Source organism: Amblyomma maculatum, chromosome 7, assembly GCF_055883805.1.
Source record: "Amblyomma maculatum isolate TAMU_Amacu chromosome 7, ASM5588380v1, whole genome shotgun sequence".
NCBI classification, from domain to species: domain Eukaryota; kingdom Metazoa; phylum Arthropoda; class Arachnida; order Ixodida; family Ixodidae; genus Amblyomma; species Amblyomma maculatum.
In genome coordinates, this window is record NC_139350.1 from 116,808,599 (window position 1) to 116,829,198 (window position 20,600).

General features: G+C 47.2%; 1 long non-coding RNA gene across 1 annotated transcript; it reads left to right on the top strand.

Annotated features, from left to right (window-relative positions):
- The first annotated feature begins 18,192 nt into the window (after nt 1-18,192).
- LOC146184522 (uncharacterized) lies at nt 18,193-20,600 on the top strand. Its single transcript, XR_014708572.1, has 3 exons — nt 18,193-18,368; nt 19,729-19,852; nt 20,240-20,600. It is a non-coding gene; the product is annotated as an uncharacterized LOC146184522 (long non-coding RNA).

Genomic DNA, 20,600 nt, shown 5'->3' on the forward strand with positions numbered 1-20,600 from the left:
GAGCGTACATACTATCTTCCATTTTTTGAGCAGGTATGCCGTCAGCCTCTGCAAGACATTATTCGAATTTGGTTAAATGCTTTTTTGTTCTTTTGCCAGAATATTCGATGCGCCACAGAATTTAATAATGGAGTCTAAGATTAAGGTTTCATTAGCAATGCGTGATGGATTAATATCTAACGTGTTACACTAACTGACCAGGCCAAGTTGCGGAAAAAAATAGCAGTTTTCATATTAAAGGGCCTCAAGTGGTGCTTGCGGCAATATTCTAATATAAGAAATCAGTACCGGTTTTGTGAGTATTCGAGCCAAATTAAAAAGCTTTTTTTGGAGCAACTTTTTTCGCCAATACTCCTAAAAAGTGCTCCTGGCGACCACTCACAACCGATTAGGTCGACACGTTCCTGAGTGCAAACCTCTTCGATGGCGTCATAGACTTGCTGGGTCCGCTCCCGACACCTTTGGTTCGGCGTTCCCAAGTGACGCGGACGCGATGTCGCGACTTGTTCTCATTGTTTTTTTTTGTTTTTTTGTGCGCCGGCTGTGCTGAGTTGAGGCGTGAGAGGGAGAGCATCATCTTCGATCGCCGATATGATTGATGCTAATGAAAATAGCTTAACTTTTTTGCGATGGGGAGAAGACTGGTGGGACACCTATTTTATACGGCGGGCCGATATTGTTAGAGTAAAATGCCTGGATAGCATTCGCTTTCCAACATAAATACCAATTTCCTCTCTTATAATAAGAGATCACTCATATAGATAAGGGGTAAAACTGCTGCTCAGGCCAGAAATATCGTTCGGAAATTATAGCTACCACCTAGTGCATATTCAGCTGTGTAATGAAACGGTATAGTGATGGGCAAAAATATTGCATGCGTAGGTTTTGAATAGATCTAATGTTCTTGTATATATTATTCGTAATTCACCAAAAACAAAAATGCAATCGAAGCATAATTTTTCCTGCCCACTTTTGCAATGTTTGCTCGCTATTCGGAAAAGCCTCTCATTAATTTCTGACCCGTGGATGAGCTTGTATTCACCCCTATCATTTACAAGAAAGGCCGCGATGAGACAGTGCACGAAGCTCGGCGAAATCATATCATCATCATCATTATCATCATTTATTTTCCCTTAAGGACCCCTAGGCGGGGCATTACATGAGGGGGGGGGGGGGACGAAAAAAAAACGAAATCACAAACAAAAGGAACATTTGGAATATAGCAGTGAAGAAGGCAAACATAATTGTTAAAAGAGCATTATAAAACGAAAGAGGTGAACAATCATAGATGCATTGAGGCCATCGCACTATATGAGGAAGAGGAAAATGGGAACACTGTTTTGCATACAAAGGTTCAACAATATTTAAAAAAAAAACACAAAATACAACACGTGCAGAGGTGGTACTCAAAAGTGCGACTAAGGAAGAAGATAAGGTAAAAGCAGGTTTTTGAGTTTAATTGGGTCACTCTCATTTACCATTCCACTGCTCAATGGCGGATGGCAAGAAGGATTTATGAAATGCATTGGTGTAACCATGTAGACGCTGTAGGCTCAGACTGTTAAAAAGGCGAAACAATGTTCTATTGGGATGGAGTAGGAGTGTGCAGTGCAAATGAGGAAAATGGTAATATAAAATGTGGAAAAAGCAGAGTTTGGCAATTATACGGTCAGAAGACAGTGGCGGTATGTCAAGCGGTGATTTTATGCCAGAAACAGTGCTCCTACGGTCGTAGCATGAGGTAATAAATCGGGCCGCGCGACTCTGTACTAATTCTAATGCGTCAATTAAGTATGTCTGGTGTGGATTCCAAATGGGTGAGGCATATTCAAGTTTAGTGCGAATGAAAGTTTCGTAAGCAAGTTTGCGGATAAATGGAGGGGACACGGCTAGCAACCCTCTCAGTCGGTTGAGCGATTTCGAACTTTCGGCTGCAATGGACTGCAAATTGAAATATGACTGCAGTATTGCAATGGACTGCAATACGACTGCAATAGACGCAAATTTCCTTCTCATAGCTTGGAATCTAATGAGCACACTCGTGCGCGTGTCAAAAAAAAATCTGTGCTTCGATTGCTAGAAGAGAGTAACACTCGGCATATGCAGTTACTGGACTGAGTCAAAGAACATCTAAAGTAAGGGAATAGCCCTAACATAGGGCACAGGAAACACGCCTTCTTTTTGAGAGATTTGTTTGGTTTCGTTTATAAGACGTACCGTCCCAAAGAGATTCAGGCGATGAGGGACGCCGTGGTGGAGGGCGCCGCAAAATCTTCCGCCTGTGAATCTTTTATACGTGTCCTGACAGTGCACGGTACAAGGCCGCCTTCCATTTCGTGTACATCAAAAAACGACCGCCGCGACAGGTATTGTTTCCCTCATGCTTGTGTTCAGCAGTCAAGTTCCCCAACCAGTGATCGACAGCGACGGAGTATCAGGGATTCGAGACACCTGTTAGCTGGTACAACTAATGTTCGCGTCTATAATTCCGCATCAGTGAGAAAAGGCGCGTCATTTAGCATAACTAAATAGAGAGGTCAGAGGATGGGTAATTCTACAGGTAGATTTATTCTCTAGACCCTCGAAAAAAGTGAAAGTAGCAGCACACTCCTAACGATATTGTGTTCTCACCTCCCAGTAGGGTTCTAATGATTTTTTGCAAAGATGGATATGTCGCAGTTGTTCAAACGGCAAATGGTTCGAAATGTACGTCGCGCGAGGTATCGATATGCCGCTCTTTTGACGTCTTCGGCAGATCATTCATATTTTCTAATGGAGTAATGACAGGACTTTCGCATCATTCGACGCTCTGTTTTGCGTAACGAAATAAAAAAAAAAAAAAGAATTCTAAGACTGATATTCTACCAGCACATATGAGCCTGATTGCTATAATTCAATGTATCCATCTGCGCAAGTTGTATAACACGCCGTAGCCGAGTGGTTGAATGCTAGTAAATATAAGGACCTTCGTAAAGTGCGCCTTTAGTACAGATGTCTAGTTTTATTCTGAGAGAAAAAAAAACATTGCAGCTGTTGGCGTCATAGTATATTGGCTATATACATAAACACACCTGAACGGGACTCCTGTCGTGAATTCCTAGTGGTCGCCGACCATGCAGACCACACGGCACCTTCAAAATGGCTATCACAAACAGCTTCTTCACATGTAAGATGTCTGGCTGATTCGAAACAAATCATTGTAAAAAAAAAAAAAGGTTTCTCGAGATTTTCCATAGAAGCAAAATGCAGAGGCGTCCGTGTGTTGTGCGGTGCAAGCGCACGTCACTCATCCCAAGGGGGTCGAAATTACACGCAGCCCTTCACTACGGCCGCCTGTTTCCTTTTACCACTTTCACTCCCACCTTTCCCCAATTTCTTACGGCACGGTCAGGTATCCACGGCAACAAGTGTAACAGATACTGCGCCTTTCCTTTCCCGTGAACCGATTTATTTATTTATATTTTTCCATACGCACTCAGGTCACAGCTCAATTTGCTTTTGTCAAAGGATAAAAACGACGCGAGCTGTTGAAAAACTGTTGATTCCGATTTAAAAGTCGCTAAATAAAATATTGTCACTTTTCAGGATCCAAATCGTCAATTTTCATTTTGATAATCTTATGGACGCACCCCCAATAAGCCCCGAAAGGCAGCAGACAAAAATCGACACCTCGGAATGTCACGTCGAATATAGTCGTCGTATCATAGCTTTACGATCCCTGCTTTGTATAGAGGCAGGGACAACACGATGCGGTGACTCAGTATTTCGACAGAGCTTCGCCACTGTTGTAGCACCACTACAAAATTGCGCAGGATATGCGACCAAAGAGTGCCACCTCAAGCTTTACAGCCCTGCCAGCAGCAGACAGACCCGACACACAGGCAGCCATCCAGGGAATAATAAGATGCGTTGGTATTTCTTCGAATTAAACGTGCCTTCAATCGTCGGCGTTGAATGCGTGGAACCACTTTGCACACCCGCCAGGAAGAAGATCTGTGGGACAGGAGGGGTGGCTTCGGATAGGATCCCGCCGAGATTTTCACTTTGTGGGGAAACTTAGTAGAGCCACAGAGACACCGTGCATTTTCAAGAAGAGGGTTAGTTGGTGCTAACCTGGATTCGCAAAGAACAAGGACTGCTAGCAAGACGGTGCAAATTAAGTTAGGTAGGAAGAAGTGCAATAGGTGTACATGCATGAAATAATAGACTATTTTAATAACTTTGTTACAGTCTGGACTGAAACAAACATTATAAAGGTTGCGGCGCAATATCAGTGCTGCCGCTACCTCCTCTGAACTAGGACTCGTTCTTCAGCAAGTTAGGCATCTCAAACGTCAAGCATAACAGAAACATATTTAATGTTCAGAAAATTTGCTTCACTTTTTTAGGAATGGTGACCCGTCAATTAAATATATAAGGTGGCCCTAGCAATGATATGAACGGTAGTAATACGTTGCACAGTGCCTTTCATGGCCTCGCTTGATGATGTTTAACAGGAACACTTTAAGTACAATTTAGTAGTTAGATCAACTCCCATACGCTAGCGTTGCACTGTGTCTGATTTCCTTTGCAGTGCACGCTGGTCGCGTGCGTTCCTCTGCAATACACGCAAGCGCATACGTAAGCAGCACTGCACTACTAGAATACTACAGCACACTAGGCTTGGCCGCTGTTATCTTAATTCATTTTCAGCTGAATCATCATCACGCGGATCCACCGTGGCGGTAGTCTGGCGGCGGCCCACAGCCATTACATTCCCTGCGCTCAGTCACGTGCTCTCGTGAGAGACACTCTTAAATCTCCAATCAAGCGGCGTCAAGGCGTCACGCGGATGCAGCGGCTGGTGCGCCACTTGAGCCACCGATGACGCTCTCAAGGTTCGAGCGAAAGTGGTGGTGGTGAAAACTTTATTTCCTTAAAAAAAAAAAAACATATTTGTTAGAGAGACTCACTCTCGCTCATGGCGCCATCTTCGCCCGTTCGCGTCCTCTCATTACAGAAAATATAACGTTTCACAAGACTCGCCGATGGTGTCGCTCAGGCTCTGGGCTGCAGACGATTTGACGCATCGAAGAATAAACAGATCACGAGGATTACCCACCAGCTAAACCGTTTGCGGGTAATTACGTTCTGATAAGCTTTTTTCTTTTTCTTTTAGTGAGGTTTGTTTTTCCAGCCCCAATTCCCGAGGAAGCTCCCTGTAGACGCGCTTGCTTCGTCTGAGTCAGTCAATGAAATATTCAGCAAAAAACAATCCGCGAATAGAGCAATAAACAGTATTGCGCCTTGTAATTTTATGGAAAAGTGAGGAAGAGGAAAACCTTTTTTTTTTAAACCTTAATCGCGTTAAACCAAGTTTGGCAGAACTGCGTGTGTCCCTTACGTACCATGTAATTTTTTGACATTTTCTTCAGCTTTTTTTTTTTTTTTCAGTGGCCTCTGTGGTTTAAGTTTTGGAGGCCACAAAACATCCTTATACGCGTATAGGTCATTTAGACCTCGCAGACCACAGAAGGGAAAAATCAGCAATGAATTTATGATGCACATCTTTATATGGCAGACAGAAAACTGAAATTCTGGCTGTGTTTAGTAAGATTTCCCCTCGCCGAAAAGTCATTGGTCCTCAACCAAATACAATACTTTCAATTTATCGTCCACTTCAAATATAAATTATAGCAATAATATGTCAAGCCTTGTGCTGCCGGCCGCTTTAATGTTACCTGCCAAAATAGAAGCCTGGGCGAGTTGGTATGTATACATTCTAAAACAGCGCAAAAGAACAGGGACGAGAGAATGAAACGTACAACACGAGCGCTGACTTACAACTGATTTATTGAACATAAGTGAGCAATATATAAGAAGAAAACTGGGTGATAAAACCAGGAGTAGTCGACGTCAAACACGGTGTAGGGGGCCGTAAAAGCGATAAGAGCGTGGTAGGTTGATGAGGGTAAAAGACGATATAATCTAAAAAGAGATGATTGAAGTGAACAGATACATTCGAAAGATGGGAAGCAGTTAATGTGACAAGGTGTAAAGAGCCATAAAAACGATAAAAGCGAAGCATCGAAACATGATAAAATTGATAAAATATACAAAAGCAGGGGGATGCATAAAATTGACAGGTTACTGCTAAAAACTGCTTAAACTTTAACGGCGAGTTAAACGATGGCGATCAATGTTCTGCAGATAGAAACCTTATTTCTTTGTCGGACAGAAGCACAGACGGAGCACTGACACAGGTGTATTTATTAGTTTTTATGTTAAAAGCCTCAATCACTTCCCTAGTCAGTTGATCAGCGTGATGTCCTATGACTCTGCATTGTTGAAAATCTGGTAGACATTCGCTGCAGTTTTTGATATGGTCTGCGATATGTCCTTTGTCACCTTTTTGCACATCTTTGTTGTGTTCTCGCAAACGATCATTGATGCATCTTCCTGTCTGTCCGATGTATTTGTCACCACATGTTAAGAGGATTGAATAGATGACTTCGTTTTCACATGGGATGAAATGCTTTTTATGATTGGTCCTGCAGGTTCTTACGGTCTTGGTAGGATGGTTGACACGATGGCAAATGTTAGCCAACTTTTCTGGTGCGGAAAACACTACTTTTACTTTAGCCCGATTCATAATCTTTTTGAGCTTATGGGACAAGGCGTGGCAGTACGGAATGACTGCGACCTTCTGTTTCTGATTATCCTTATTATCACGAACTCCTTCACATTTCCTGCCTTGTATATTTATCTACTTTAGAAGCTTCTGGGAGACAGATATAATAAGCAACCTGGCACCTCTCATCGCCACGGCTACCTGCAATTCCAGAGCACTTGGATTCTACATCCGCCACAAGATTTTACCACCTGAACTCCGCAGCTTGTTTGGTGGCTACTTACCGTCGCAAGGACATGGCATCAGGATCTGCAAAATCATGAGATCCGAATGGCAAGAGCTAGGCCGTCTTCACAGGGAGGCTTTGCTACTTCAACTGCAAGCGACGTGCGGCCCTTCCAGAAGCAAGCAGGCCTACAGAGAACATCTCACCATCGCTGACAGATGCACTGACTTCGTCTGGCATCAGGTCCCATGAGCCAAACTTGACCAGGATCGTTCGCAGAGAGCTGGAGGCGATGGCCCCCGTCGCATTCACACCTCAGCCGGCGGATGCTACTATAGCACTGATCCAAGCTGTCGTTCGCCAAGAATTCGCGAACGTGGGCCTTAATGCGAGCGTAAGCCTCAGCTCTGGTCAGCCGTCCGCACAGCCATCTGTCCAGCCCACCGTTCCGGTGGTAGCTGCTGCGGCTCCGACTGCGCCCTTCCCGACGCGATACCCCGAATCTACCCGACGCTACCGCAACCCAGAAGAATGGCGGACCGTGGACAACCGACCCATATGCTTCAACTGCTCACGTGCCGGCCACATTTCTCGCCATTGCCGCAGCCGTTGGGTTCCGCCACCTCGACCTCGCTACTATCATGATCGCAGCACCGCCTACGGACCACACCCAACCTATCTTCGTGATACGCCCTCTCGTGACTTTAACCCGCCATCCCCGCGCATGTCCAGCCGATCGCCGTCTCCACAGACCCGCCGTTCCCGCTCGCCCCTACCTCACCGTTCCTCGTCCCCTCACTTCTCTGGCCCGCTCCCGGAAAACTGATCCATGCAGCTCCCGGAGGTGAAGCTGCATTGACGACCCGGCACGAAAATCCTCTGCTGACCCTCGCTTATCGCCGCAATCTTCTAGATATCTGTGTAGATGGTGTGCCTTGTACCGCCCTCATTGACACTGATGCCCAAATTTCCGTCCTCAGCTCTTCGTTTCGCCGCCGACTCAAAAACGTTGTCACACCCGCCTCTTCATCAGCCGTTCGTGTCGCCGATGGAGGCGTCGCTGCCGTCGTGGGACTTTGCACTGCGCGCGTGAGCATTTGTGGTCGAACTACCCCTGTGTTCTTCACTGTAATCGACCGCTGCTCTCACAATGTGATCCTCGGCATCGACTTTTTAACGGCGCACTCTGCCCTGATTGATTGTTCAAGTGGCCTCCTTCGCTTCGACCTGCCTTTCTGCTCTGACCGCACAGATATCAAGCCACGCCTCTGCTCCGTCGAGTTTGTTCGCCTACCGCCCGAAGCTGCCATGTATGTTCCTTTGGCCCCGTTTCCTGCTATTCCTGATGGTACATACGTGACTTGTCCAATCACCAATGTTGTTCTCCACCGTAACGTCATACTCCCTCGCACTGTCCTGACCGTCACGGATAACAGAACCTATCTTCCCGTCCTTAACTTTAGCCGCTCTGTCCAAGTTTTGCCCCATGGCAGTGCACTCGCTGACTTGCTTCCATTGGCTGACTGCGAAGTTCCTGCCCTCAAGCATGTGCCTCTGTCTGAACCCCCCGTATCAGCTTCTCGTTCGAACCTTTTTACTCCCATGATAGCACCGGATTTGACACCTCAGCAAGCCGGTGCTCTCTCCGACCTTTTGCTTTCGTACAAGGACACTTGATTTTGGCGACCGACCTTTGGCCCAGACATCTGTCGTTACCCATCGCATAAATACTGGTGATGCCAGCCCTATTCACAGAAGGCCTTATCGAGTCTCTCTTGCTGAGCGCCACGTGATACAGAAGGAGATCGAGAAGATGTTGACAAATAATATTATTGAGCCTTCCTGCAGTCCCTGGGCGTCTCCTGTCGTTTTAGTCAAAAAGAAAGATCAAACTTGGAGATTCTGTGTAGATTACCGCCACCTCAATCAGATCACTAAAAAAGACGTTTATCCGCTCCCGAGAATTGACGACGCCCTCGTCTGCTTGCATGGTGCCAGCTATTTTTCCTCCATCGACATGCGTTCCGGCTACTGGCAAATAGCTGTCGACGAACGGGATCGAGAGAAAACCGCATTTGTCACTCCTGACGGACTATACCAATTCAAGGTCATGCCTCTGTAACGCTCCTGCGACCTTCGAGCGCATGATGGACTCGCTTCTCCATGGCTTCAAGTGGACAACGTGCTTATGCTACTTAGATGACGTTGTCGTTTTCTCTCCCACGTTCACAAGTCACCTTGAACGGCTTTCTACGATACTGGTAGTCTTTCGCCGCGCCGGTCTTCAACTCAATGCAAAAAAATGCAGCTTCGGCCGCCGCCAGATCAAAATCCTGGGACATTTGGTTGACGAAAATGGTGTGCAGCCCGACCCTGATAAAGTTCGTGCAGTCCGCGAGTTCCCTGCACCCCGTAATACAAGTGATGTGCGAAGTTTTCTCGGGCTCTGCTCCTACTTCCGTCGCTTCATTCGGAACTTCGCTGAACTAGCACGTCCCCTTACCTCCCTTTTGCAGAAAAACGTGAGTTCCTCGTGGAGCCGTGAACAAGCTCAGGCCTTCACAACGCTCATTTCCGCGCTCACCGCTCCTCCTGTACTGGCGCATTTCGACCCGTCTGCGCCTACAGAACTGCGCACCGACGCTAGCGGACATGGTATTGGCGCCATCCTTGCCCAGTACCAGCACGGCCACTCTCGTGTGATTGCCTATGCCAGCCGCCTTCTATCTCAGTCCGAGCGCAATTATTCCATTACGGAGCGCGAATGCCTTGCACTTGTTTGGGCGTTGACCAAATTCCGCCCTTATTTGTTTGGGCGGCCCTTCAGCGTAGTGACGGACCATCATGCCTTGTGTTGGTTGCCATCACTTAAGGACCCTACTGGCCGCTTAGGTCGCTGGGCCTTGCGATTACAAGAATACACGTTTACTGTTGTGTACAAGTCAGGCCGCCTACATCAAGACGCCGACTGCTTGTCCCGCCACCCGTTCACCCTCCTGACGTTCCTGACAATACGGCTGACGACTGCGTTTTATCCATTTCGAACTTTCTCCACATCGGCGTCGAACAGAGTCGTGATCCTTCCCTGCGTCCCATTATTGATCACCTGCGCAACGACAGCACCGATCCGCCCATCAGTATGTTTGTGCTGCTTAATAACACATTATACCGACGCAATATGCGCCCAGATGGTGTAGAACTTTTGCTTGTTGTCCCGACACATCTACGCTCTGCTGTTCTTGCGCACCTTCATGATGCTCCTACAGCAGGGCACCTAGGAGTGTCCCGCACATACGACAATGTTCGACGGCGATCCTACTGGCCTGGCCTCTATCGCTCTGTTCGTCGCTACGTCGCCGCCTGTGAGCTGTGCCAGAGCAGGAAGACCCCGTCTCTTCACCCTAGTGGGCCCCTGCAACCACTCGCAGTTCCAACTGAGCCCTTTTCTCGAGTTGGTCTCGACCTGCTCGGGCCATTCCCCACATCGACTTCAGGGAACAAATGGATTGCCGTAGCGACCGATTACGCCACCCGGTATGCCATAACCAGAGCTATCCCCACCAGCTGTGCCTCCGACGTTGCAGACTTTCTTTTGCATGACGTCATCTTGCTTCATGGTGCTCCTCATCAACTGCTCACCGATCGCGGTCGCTGCTTCCTTTCTAAAGTTGTTAATGACCTTCTGCGCTCATGCGCTACGCGCCACAACTTCACAACGGCCTACCATCCACGAACGAACGGTCTTACTGAGCGCCTAAATCGTACCCTGACCGATATGATGTCAATGTATGTTTCCGACCATCACCGTGACTGGGACATCTCTTTACCTTTCATAACATTCACTTATAACTCCTCACGGCATGATACCGCCGGATACTCTCCCTTTTATCTACTCTTCGGCCGCGACCCTCTACTTCCCTTCGACACCTTACTGCCTCTTGACGATTCCTCCTGCAGTTACGCTTCTGATGCCATCGCCCGCGCTGATGCCGCCCGTCATATTGCTCGAGACCGGCTTCGTGCGTCCCAGCGTTCTCAAAAGCACCGTTACGATCTCCAGCACCGTGACGCCTACTACCCTCCTGGCTCCCTCGTACTCCTCTGGCTCCCTGCTCGACGTGTAAGCATGTGCGAGAAACTTCTGCCCCGCTACGTGGGCCCTTACCAGGTCTTGCGGCAACTTACCGACGTGACGTACAAGATTATCCCTGTGAACCGCCATTCTCCGGCAAACCATCATCCAGAAGTCGTGCTTGTCGCCCGTCTCAAACCTTATATCTCGCGCGCACCTGTGTAGTCTACGCACCGGGACTGTGCTTCTTCCGCGGGGGGGTATTGTTACGGTACGCAGTGAAAGAGACGATGACGAAGTGCTGGGCTGGTAGAGAAAGACGACGCTGCATCTATGTCTGGTTCTCCTGTGAGTGTGTCCCTGACGGTGAACTGTTGCGGCTACGACGTACCATCGCCTCCTAATATCTCGACGTGCCTCGTAACAATATACACCAAGAAAAGAAGCGGTCCCAGGACGCTACCCTGCGGTACACCGGAGGAGACTGGGAGGTGTGAAGAGCAACAGCCATCAATCTCCACAAACTGAGTTCGCTGTTTCAGGTATGAGCGCATCCAGTTTACTAGAGCCAATGGGACGCCTAATAACTTTAGTTTTAAAAGAAGCTTATTGTGGGGTACCTTGTCAAATGCTTTAGTAAAATCTAGGAACAACACGCCTAATTTTCCCGACTTATCTAATATTATACTAAATTCGTGAATCGCAGTAACCAATTGTGTGACTGTAGAGAATCCTTTTCGAAATCCATGTTGATGGGGGTTCAAGGAACTATTTGCGTTTAGAATTTCAAATATATGGTTACATACAATATGCTCAAGAAGTTTACAAGAGGAACTTATTATGGAGATTGGCCAGTAGTTATTGATGTTCAAACAGTCACCCTTTGTGTGAACAGGAACCACTCTGGCTGTGAGCCCGTCAGAAGGTAATGAGGCAGATTCCTTTACAGTCATCACCGATCATCATTCGCTTTGCTGGCTGGTGAATCTACGCGACCCCTGCGGTCGGTTGGCCCGCTGGGCATTACGCCTTCAGGAGTTCAACTTTACAGTGTCATACAAAAGTGGCCGCCAACACGTACGCTAACGCTGACTGCCTCTCGCTGCTGCCTCTCGCAACTGCCCTCTGCGATGACAACTTTGACGACTATCTTGCCGCCGTTTCCGTACAATTTCCGGATCTTGCCACTTTCCAGCGAGAACAACGAAAAGATCAAGACTTGGTATCACTTTTTGAAAAAGCTTGTGATCCGACATCTGCGAACCCTTTCTGCATTCGCTATGGTTTGCTGTATCGAAAAAAATTACTCGTCTGGCGGTGCACGCTCTCTGCTAGTCGTTCCGGCTCCTCTCTGTTCCTCTGTTCTACACTCTATGCACGATGACGTTACAGCTGGGCACTTGGGGTTCGCCAGGACTTTTACGCGCATTAAAGACCGTTTCTACTGGCCAAATATGCGTCGAACGATTCAGCGTTACGTTAACTCCTGCGTGCAGTGCCAGCGATTCAAGCTTCCCCCGACTTCTCCGCCGGGCCACTTACATCCGGTGACACCACCGACCACACCATATGAGCAAGTGGGTGTTGACCTCATAGGCCCGTTTCCCCGCTCGTCCAAAGGCAATCGCTGGGTCCTCGTGTGCGTTGATCACCTCACGCGTTACTGTGAAACTGCCGCCATCCCTTCCGCCACCGCCGCTGACGTCTCGTTCTTTCTTCTTCACGCTGTCGTCCTCCGTCATGGGCCTCCTCGTGTAATTATCAGTGACCGAGGCCGCCAGTTTACGGCAGATGTTGTGGAACAGCTTCTGCGCTATTGTACTCGCCAGTTGCGTCACTCTACACCGTACCATCCCCAGACAAATGGCCTCGTCGAACGTACAAACCGGACACTGACAAACATGCTTGCGATGTATGTTGACTCGCGGCACAAGAACTGGGATAACGTGCTTCCTTTCATTACTTACGCCTATAACACCTCGAAGCATGAGACAACTTCTTATAGTCCATTTTTACTCCTCTACGCCCGTCCGCCTCGACGTTCTCTTGACACCATTTTGCCGTTCTCTCTCGACACCGAGCCGTCTGTTTCGGGCACCTTCTGCCGCGCTGAAGAGGCTCGTCGGGTCGCCCGATTACGCACTCTGGCCTCGCACGGCCGCTCTAAGCAGCGCTGCGATCGTCGGCATCAGGATGTCTCCTACCTTCCCGGCGACTTAGTGTGGCTCTGGACACCTCTATTCAAGCGTGGGTAGTCCCAGAAGCTGTTCTCGCACTACACAGGCCCATTTATTGGGCACAAACGCATCAATGAGTTGAATTACTTCGTGTCTCGCCAATGTTCCCACGGTCGCCCCTCTTGGAAAACACAGGTAGTTCATGTCGCAAGAATGAAGCGCTGCCACTCTCGCTCGGGACTCTGACAGCCCAGGGGCTCCGTCTGCGAAGGGGGAAATGTCAGGCATGCGCACAGAAGAGAAGGAAGTGCAAAAAGAGGCTCTCCGGAATAGAAGATGAGGAAGCTCACCATCTGTTAGTTAGCACATCAGGCTAAGGTGCAGAATCACTCTGTAAATAAACCCTAACAATATATTGCATTCGCGAAGTGCTCAGGTAAGCAGTGGTAATCTAATGCGCCAATGAGGCATTTTTTTTCCTGACATGGTATTTATTATACAGAAAGGGTTATGTACACAGACTATTTACAATTCCCTCAGCCATCGCTGAGATGCACAATAGAAGACACAACTTTTTAAAAGGCAGGCAAAAATAAGCACTGTGTCACCAGCGGAAACCAATCAGGTTGAAGGTCATTTTCATAATAAGTGTCCTTCAGTTGCAGTATCATTCTGCTAAAATGGAGTCTAGGTGGAACAACAGGTTCAGCGTTGCGATCCGTCATGCGTGTCTTCCACAAGCTATGAAGTCCAATAAGGAAAAACATGTCATATGGTTCGTAATCAGATTGTGTAACAGCAACATACCGCCCACTCTACGAATTTAGAACAAAGTCTTTCTTTAGAGTTTTTTGCAGCACATCCCAAAAAAGAATTGCGTCTTTGCAAGTAATGAAACAGTGCTCAATTGTTTCAGGCACATCACACAGACGGCAGTTCACAGAAGATACAAATATATTTTTCCTATGGAGCCATGTGTTAACAGGTAGAGCTTCGGTGTGTAACTTAAAGAAAAATGTTTTCGTGCAAGGAGAAATCTGCATTTTGCGGACCCTTTTTAACACATCATGACCCTTAAAACCAAAGTATAAAGAGCGATACAGTGGTGGCGGAAAAAGCATTGCTACCAAATCCTTGTATAGTATCTTGCGCGAAACAGAATATAAGTACTCATTCGAGAATCGTACTGTCAAAACCCTCACCGAAGCATAAACTTCCTGCATAAATCCTAGTAACTGCGGGCGGTCAGTAAAATCTAAAGGAACCCCTAAGTCGGGAAGCAGATTCATGAAATTAACTTGTAGGAATGCTCTAATAATCGGATGTGAACAATCACGAAAAAAGAAGAAACGGGCAACTAACTGCCTTACATACAGATGCACTAAGCCGAGCCCCCCTGCACAAACAGGTCTGAATAGGTTATCAAGTCGAATCGGTTCAAAATTGGATGACCAAATAAACGTCGTAAATATTCGGTGAAAACGCTGGATGTAATGCCTAGCGCAGTGGAGGACCTGAAGCACATAATAAAGTTTTGTCGCCAAAAACATGTTGCAGGCCTGAGCCTGACCGAATATTGAAAGCCGATAGGGGACAAATGTATTAGTATAACGCTGGACGACTGGAACAATTTGAACTTGACTTAAATGCATGCAGTGGAACGCCTAGATATTTAGGGGGCACACATGACCATTCAACGTCTGCATATAGGGGTGGTGTTGAGCCCCACGAACCAAACTAAAGACCGAAACTCTTGGAGTGATTCATCTGAGCACCAGAAACAACGCCAAATTCTTCTATGCTGGATATAACTTTTTCTATGCTTGGTTTGTCAGTGCAGAAAAACGCAAGATCATCCGCATATGGAAGCACTTTAACCTCATTTCCAAGGAGAGGGAAGCCATAGATACCACTGTTTTGTAAAACACTCTGACAAAGTGGCTCCAAGTAATGAGCAAAAAGCAGTGGAGACATCGGACAGCCTTGCTTCACAGAAGAGTTGATTGGTATGGGGCTTGATAGGTGGCCATTTACAATTAGGGGAATCAAACAATTTCTATAGCAAAGTTGCACCCCCTTCAGTACTAAAGAACCAACATTCGCTCGTTCCAGAAGAGAAAACAGGTAGGAATGACGAACTCGATCAAATGCTTTTGCTAGGTCGACCTGAAGTAAAGCAACCTGATCATGAGAGCAGGAGCACAATTCGAGGATTGTGCGCGCAATATTTACATTACTTTGCATAGCTCGGCCCCTCAAGCCAAGGCGTCCAAGGCTTTAGACGCTGAGTTGTTCCCATTACCCTCGGACGCATGAGCAGTATTTTGTTCCTCAGTATCCTGTGGAGTAGCACTTCAGGACTCGGCCACAACGCCGACAGGAAGGTCGCCAGACGCATCAATTATCTCAGACGCGTCCATGATGTGCTCCCGTAATGCTTCGTCAGGAGGCCGGACTCAGTGCCGAAGCTTGTCCGCGTATGTAACCACACACTCCTCCGCTGTGTGGCCGAAACGCCAGCAATCTTCGCAACGTGGCGTACGGCAGTGCTGACGAATCTGTCCTACACGGTTGCAGCGGAGACAGAGAGGTGGTCGGCCAGGTATCAAAACGAGGCTCTGTACTCAACACACAGTTAGCTGATGTGGAACGTCACCAACGCTAACCCCTTCGGCAAGAGTCAAAGTCACATCTCCGCTGAGCGTCTTCATCTGTTCCATATCGGCAACTTTCCAGTTTTCCCTCGAAATCGAGGTCACTTTGCCATAGGCTTGTAGAGCTTCACAAATAAAGGAGTCATCCAAGCGTTCAGGCAGCCAGAGAAGTTTCGCCTTTATCTCTTTCGGTTCTGGATCCACAACAACACAGCGACAGTTCTTAACCAATAAATCTCCACATAAGACTACTTTTGCTTTAGAGTGCGCCGATCTACCTGTAACCATCCAGACATGCGACATTTGAAATTGTCCGATAGAGCTTATTTCTTCCAAATTCACCACGTTCCGAAGGGCGTCTCTGAAGTCTTGGGCACGATAGGGGCGACCGGCGAGGTCAGCATGCAGAAAAACAGAGCCGACGACAAGCTTACCAGTTAGGAAACAGGGAAGGACAACACAGTAATCATTACTGCTGGCATTAACCTGAGCATAACCTCGGCCAGAGGCCGATTGAACCTTTGTAGCTGAGAGCATCGTTAAACGCTACCACACGGTACGGCGTCTTCGTTGCCACTCTCGCCAATGAGGCAACGAGCACGGATGGCTTAAATTGGGGTCTTATTCATTTTTACAATATGTGCGCTATCTGTCGCCAGGTGACGCTACTCAGAGAACCCTACCGTTGAGAGGACGGAATCACGCCACCCTGTGCACATTCTCTGCGCCATTGTTGCAACAGTGAAAATGATTTTCTTTTTCATAACAATAACAGGGGCAGTTTTGTTACCCTTTATTTTGTAAGCGGTCTCGTCCCCACAAATGGCGTTAAAAGCCCCTTTTCTACTTCTGTCTCCTTTATTTCTTTACTTCCTGTATAGCTTCTTCGAGCTAGCCTCTTCCCACTTTCTAATAAGCTTTTCTTTCAGTTTCTCACGCTGCAGTTCAGCGATTATGTGGGGTTATAAGAGGGGGCTAGATGCGTTTTTCCGGCTTATTCGCGGCTGACAGTCCAAACCGCCGACCCCAGCCAGTGATCGCGTACGCTACCGAGCGCACGCCGACCACTGAGCGCTCGGGAACAAAGGTACAACACGTGCTGACAAACAGACATTTATTGCTGCAATAGCAACGACGACAGATAGCAATGAAACACGCTAATGAATCTAGGTCGTCCTTTCGACTCACCAGCGGAACTACGGGCGAATGTTCGCCCACGTAAGGGCAGGGAATAAGCTCCGAGGCCGGACAAGGCGAGCAGGCGGGAACAGTCCCACGAGTTCTGGTGACTGAGGAGTCGCGTGATGGTGCGCCCGCTCGCGTCGAGTTCCCTAGCCGAAGAGACTTGGCTTTGCCCACGTGCGCGGTAACAAGATCAGGGGTGGGGCTCGTGCAGCCGCGACGCTGGCACCATCTCTCGATATATAATGTTGGATGGATGGATGGAATATAGGAGCGTCCCCGTTTAAACAGGGTAGTAGCAGTTGCTATCATGCTCAATTTTCCCCTATATCTTAATTGTTATTTTAGATTGGTTAACTAGACTGTTTATCAAATTAACTATACCATCATTCTATTTATTGAGTTTTTCTATCTACAATACTAACATTATGTCACTTTTCTGTTTTTAAGCCACCAATCTTCCAATCGTTTTTTTGCTAGCTTCCACCGCAGGTTCATTCACCCGGCCACTGTTAAACACCAATATTGGCGCCATTCCGCGATAGCTAAAGTAACTATCGCGGGGGAAAGCCAACTTTAAAGGGGACGATGGGAGATCTTCCCGACAGCTTCTGTTTCCTTTTTTTACTTCTTGTATAGCTTCTTCGAGCTAGCCTCTCCCCGCTGTCTGATCGGCTTTTCTTTCAGTTTCTCACGCTGCAGTTCACAAATTGCACAATTACTGCCATTTCCTCATCTCTTTTCTTTTTCGTATACGGCCTAGTAGCATGTTCCTTCGGTGCACTTGACCTCATCCCTCTCCCGGTTTTTCAATGTTTTTGTCCCGACCTCTCTCGTCACCGCGCAACTCGTAGAGCAATTGATTTATTAGTTACGTTTTCTCTCAATAGTGCATTTCTAGCTCTCAGCGCCACCTTTCTAGTCTGTCTTAAGTATTCGCATCGGTGATGGTGGATAAAGCGTGTGGGGCCCTGCGCCACATATCTTTAGAGCCCACGGCGCGCCGCGCAATCAAAGGTCGCGCCACTTCCCAATACTCCCTGCGCTCTGCCTGTTTCCCTCTCCCCGCTCGTTCGGGGATAACCGGTCCCGCTCGAGGGGGCTATAAAGGAAAGGCGCGTTCACACTACACCAAATTTCCGGCGAGCGAAGCGGATTCGGCCGCTTTTGACGCCGACGAGGGCGGAAACCGGCGCGGCGAGGGCGATCGGTCCGAGACCGATTTTTCCGCGTTCGCCGCGGAAGCGACGATTGGTTGTTGACGTCACGTCCGCCCAAAATCCAGTATGGCGGCAAGCACTGCAGCGGAGCGGGCCGGCGCCGTTTCTGCGGAGGTGCTGTCTGATGCTATAAAGGAGGCCCCAATCCAAGCGACATTTAAATTTGAAGGTCCTGATTTACAACGAGGACCTGTGGGAACATATTCGCAAAGTACTGGGAGTGAGAGGTAAGCACAATTGCTTTTATATCTTGCATCACACCGATGCTCGCGAGAACTTTTCAGATGCCGGTACAAGTGCGTTTCGCTCTGTTCTCGCGCTACTGCTAGCTTTATTCTATGCATGCGTACCTCGCGCGATCGTGTACGATGCATGTATTACGTACTTCGAAACCAGCGCATTGATGACCATTTGGCTCATGCCGCTGTTTGAGAACTGTCTCTTTTTTTTTTCGACTGCCAGTGCGGTATGCTTCGCGTATCCAGCCTTGGTTGTGTTCACGCTGCTGCTAACTTTCTTTTATCCCATGCAAACTGACCTCGCGCGATCGTGTACGACACATGTGTGCTGCGAAGCGATAACACTCATCATTTCGCTCATTCCCGCTATTTGCACCTATCGCAAGCATGCGCAGCTAGAGCGAGCATGCACTACGTATTTCTTTTACTTTACTTGTGCTGTTGTGGGTTCCTGTGCTGTGAATATTCAGCTCGTACGAATATGTTGGAGCGTATAGCATCACGGTAGCGGCGCTGTGTGCTCCGTGACAAGCTCTAGGGCGGACCGCGAGCGTGATGCGTTTTTAGAGATTTATTTCGTGTGGCGAAAGGCTAATCCCGAGTTTTTCACCTCTTACAATAGTGGCCTTCAGATTTCGTGCATTTAAAAACTAATATTGGAGTGGTCGTGCTGTGCTGGAGTGCTGTGCGGTTCAGATTAAATATTTACAGTGGCAACGCTGAAGAGACCGATAGAACATGTGAACAGAAAATAAGCAAACGCCGATTCTTGTTTGCTGTGCTTGATAACCAGTCTTTTTTTTTCTTGTAGGGGCCATCTGTCAGAAAAATATTTTAAGAAATTAAGACACATTTTTTTTTTTTTTTCAAAATTGAAAACCAAATCAGGTCCAGTATGAGGGGTGAAGCTGGAGCTGTCAGCATTCCTACTGTGAAGTGGAAGCACTTCAAGCAAATGCAGCCCATAATGAAGCATGTGTCAAGAGAACCAATATAAGTTGCATATTTTTTCAGTATGCATTAGTGTGCCCTCTCAGGTTGCTCATTTCAGGATTGTAGTATCAAGCCCAATATACAAATTTAGGTGTACTATTATAAATGTGATATTGTGCTGTGTTTGTTATATGTGGCTGAATATTTTGCAGACTGTTTAAGCGTTCATTTCACTCAGTCTCAAGAGTAAGTTTTAAAACTGTGTGCAACTTTTCATTCTTCACAGGTTGTAACTTCCTTGCCCATGACCCATGCTTAGAAGTGCTGTTCAAAGGATTCATGTGTGGATTGACTTAAAATGATAAAAAAAATCCTGTTCAATTCATGGTATTGGTTATTTATTGATTGGAAATAGATCTGAAGAGCAGCCAGATGCCACCACTCAAGTCGCCATTCCAGAGCCTGCAGTGCCAGGAATATCTGGCTTGTCCTTTTGAGTCAGATGGGCCATCCATTCCACACACAGCTACAACTGAAAGGTAACCATCTGAGAATGTAAGGTGTGCACTTGAAGTCACTGAAATTTAGTGCACGTCATCTGCACTAATATTTGCAGCCAACAGGAAAGCAGAGTAGAGAACTGCGATTCAGGTGTGGAAAGATAAATCTGCAATATGACATCCCGTCGTTCATCTCCCTTGTAATGCATGCTTACTTGAACCTAACTAGTGACTGCGGTGCTTGCGTCTGAAGTGAATTTAACTTTCTCTTCACAAACATTCCAATTTATAGAAGGCCAAGGCGAAAGAAGAGCTCCTACAAATTGATGACATCATGTATTTTCAAATTACTGACAGGAAATACGTAAGGCATATACTAATGACATATATCATGCCTATTTCTTTTTGTTTCTTCTCTGCATACAGGACAGCAAGCACGTTTTCAGGTCAATGTTAACTGTGAACTACAAAGTATGCTGTAAGTACAAAGCAAAAATAAATGTTACCATTGTCTTCATTTGGCTGCCTCTGATCATTTTGTCCTCCCACGAAACTTCGCTTGGCTGCTTGCAAGCCTGAAAGGAGAGAACATGGAACATTAGAGAGAAAGGGTTCTCTTTCCAAATCATCAAACTGACAGCTTTGACTCCTAGTTATATGCTCATTTCGATGAGTTAAAAGTAACCTGCAATTCTGTTTCTCTAAGCTTATTTGCCAACAGCATGATTACATGGCTGGGTGACAACCTAAGGCTGGAAGAGGAGTTAGCCTTCCATTTCCCTCTGTC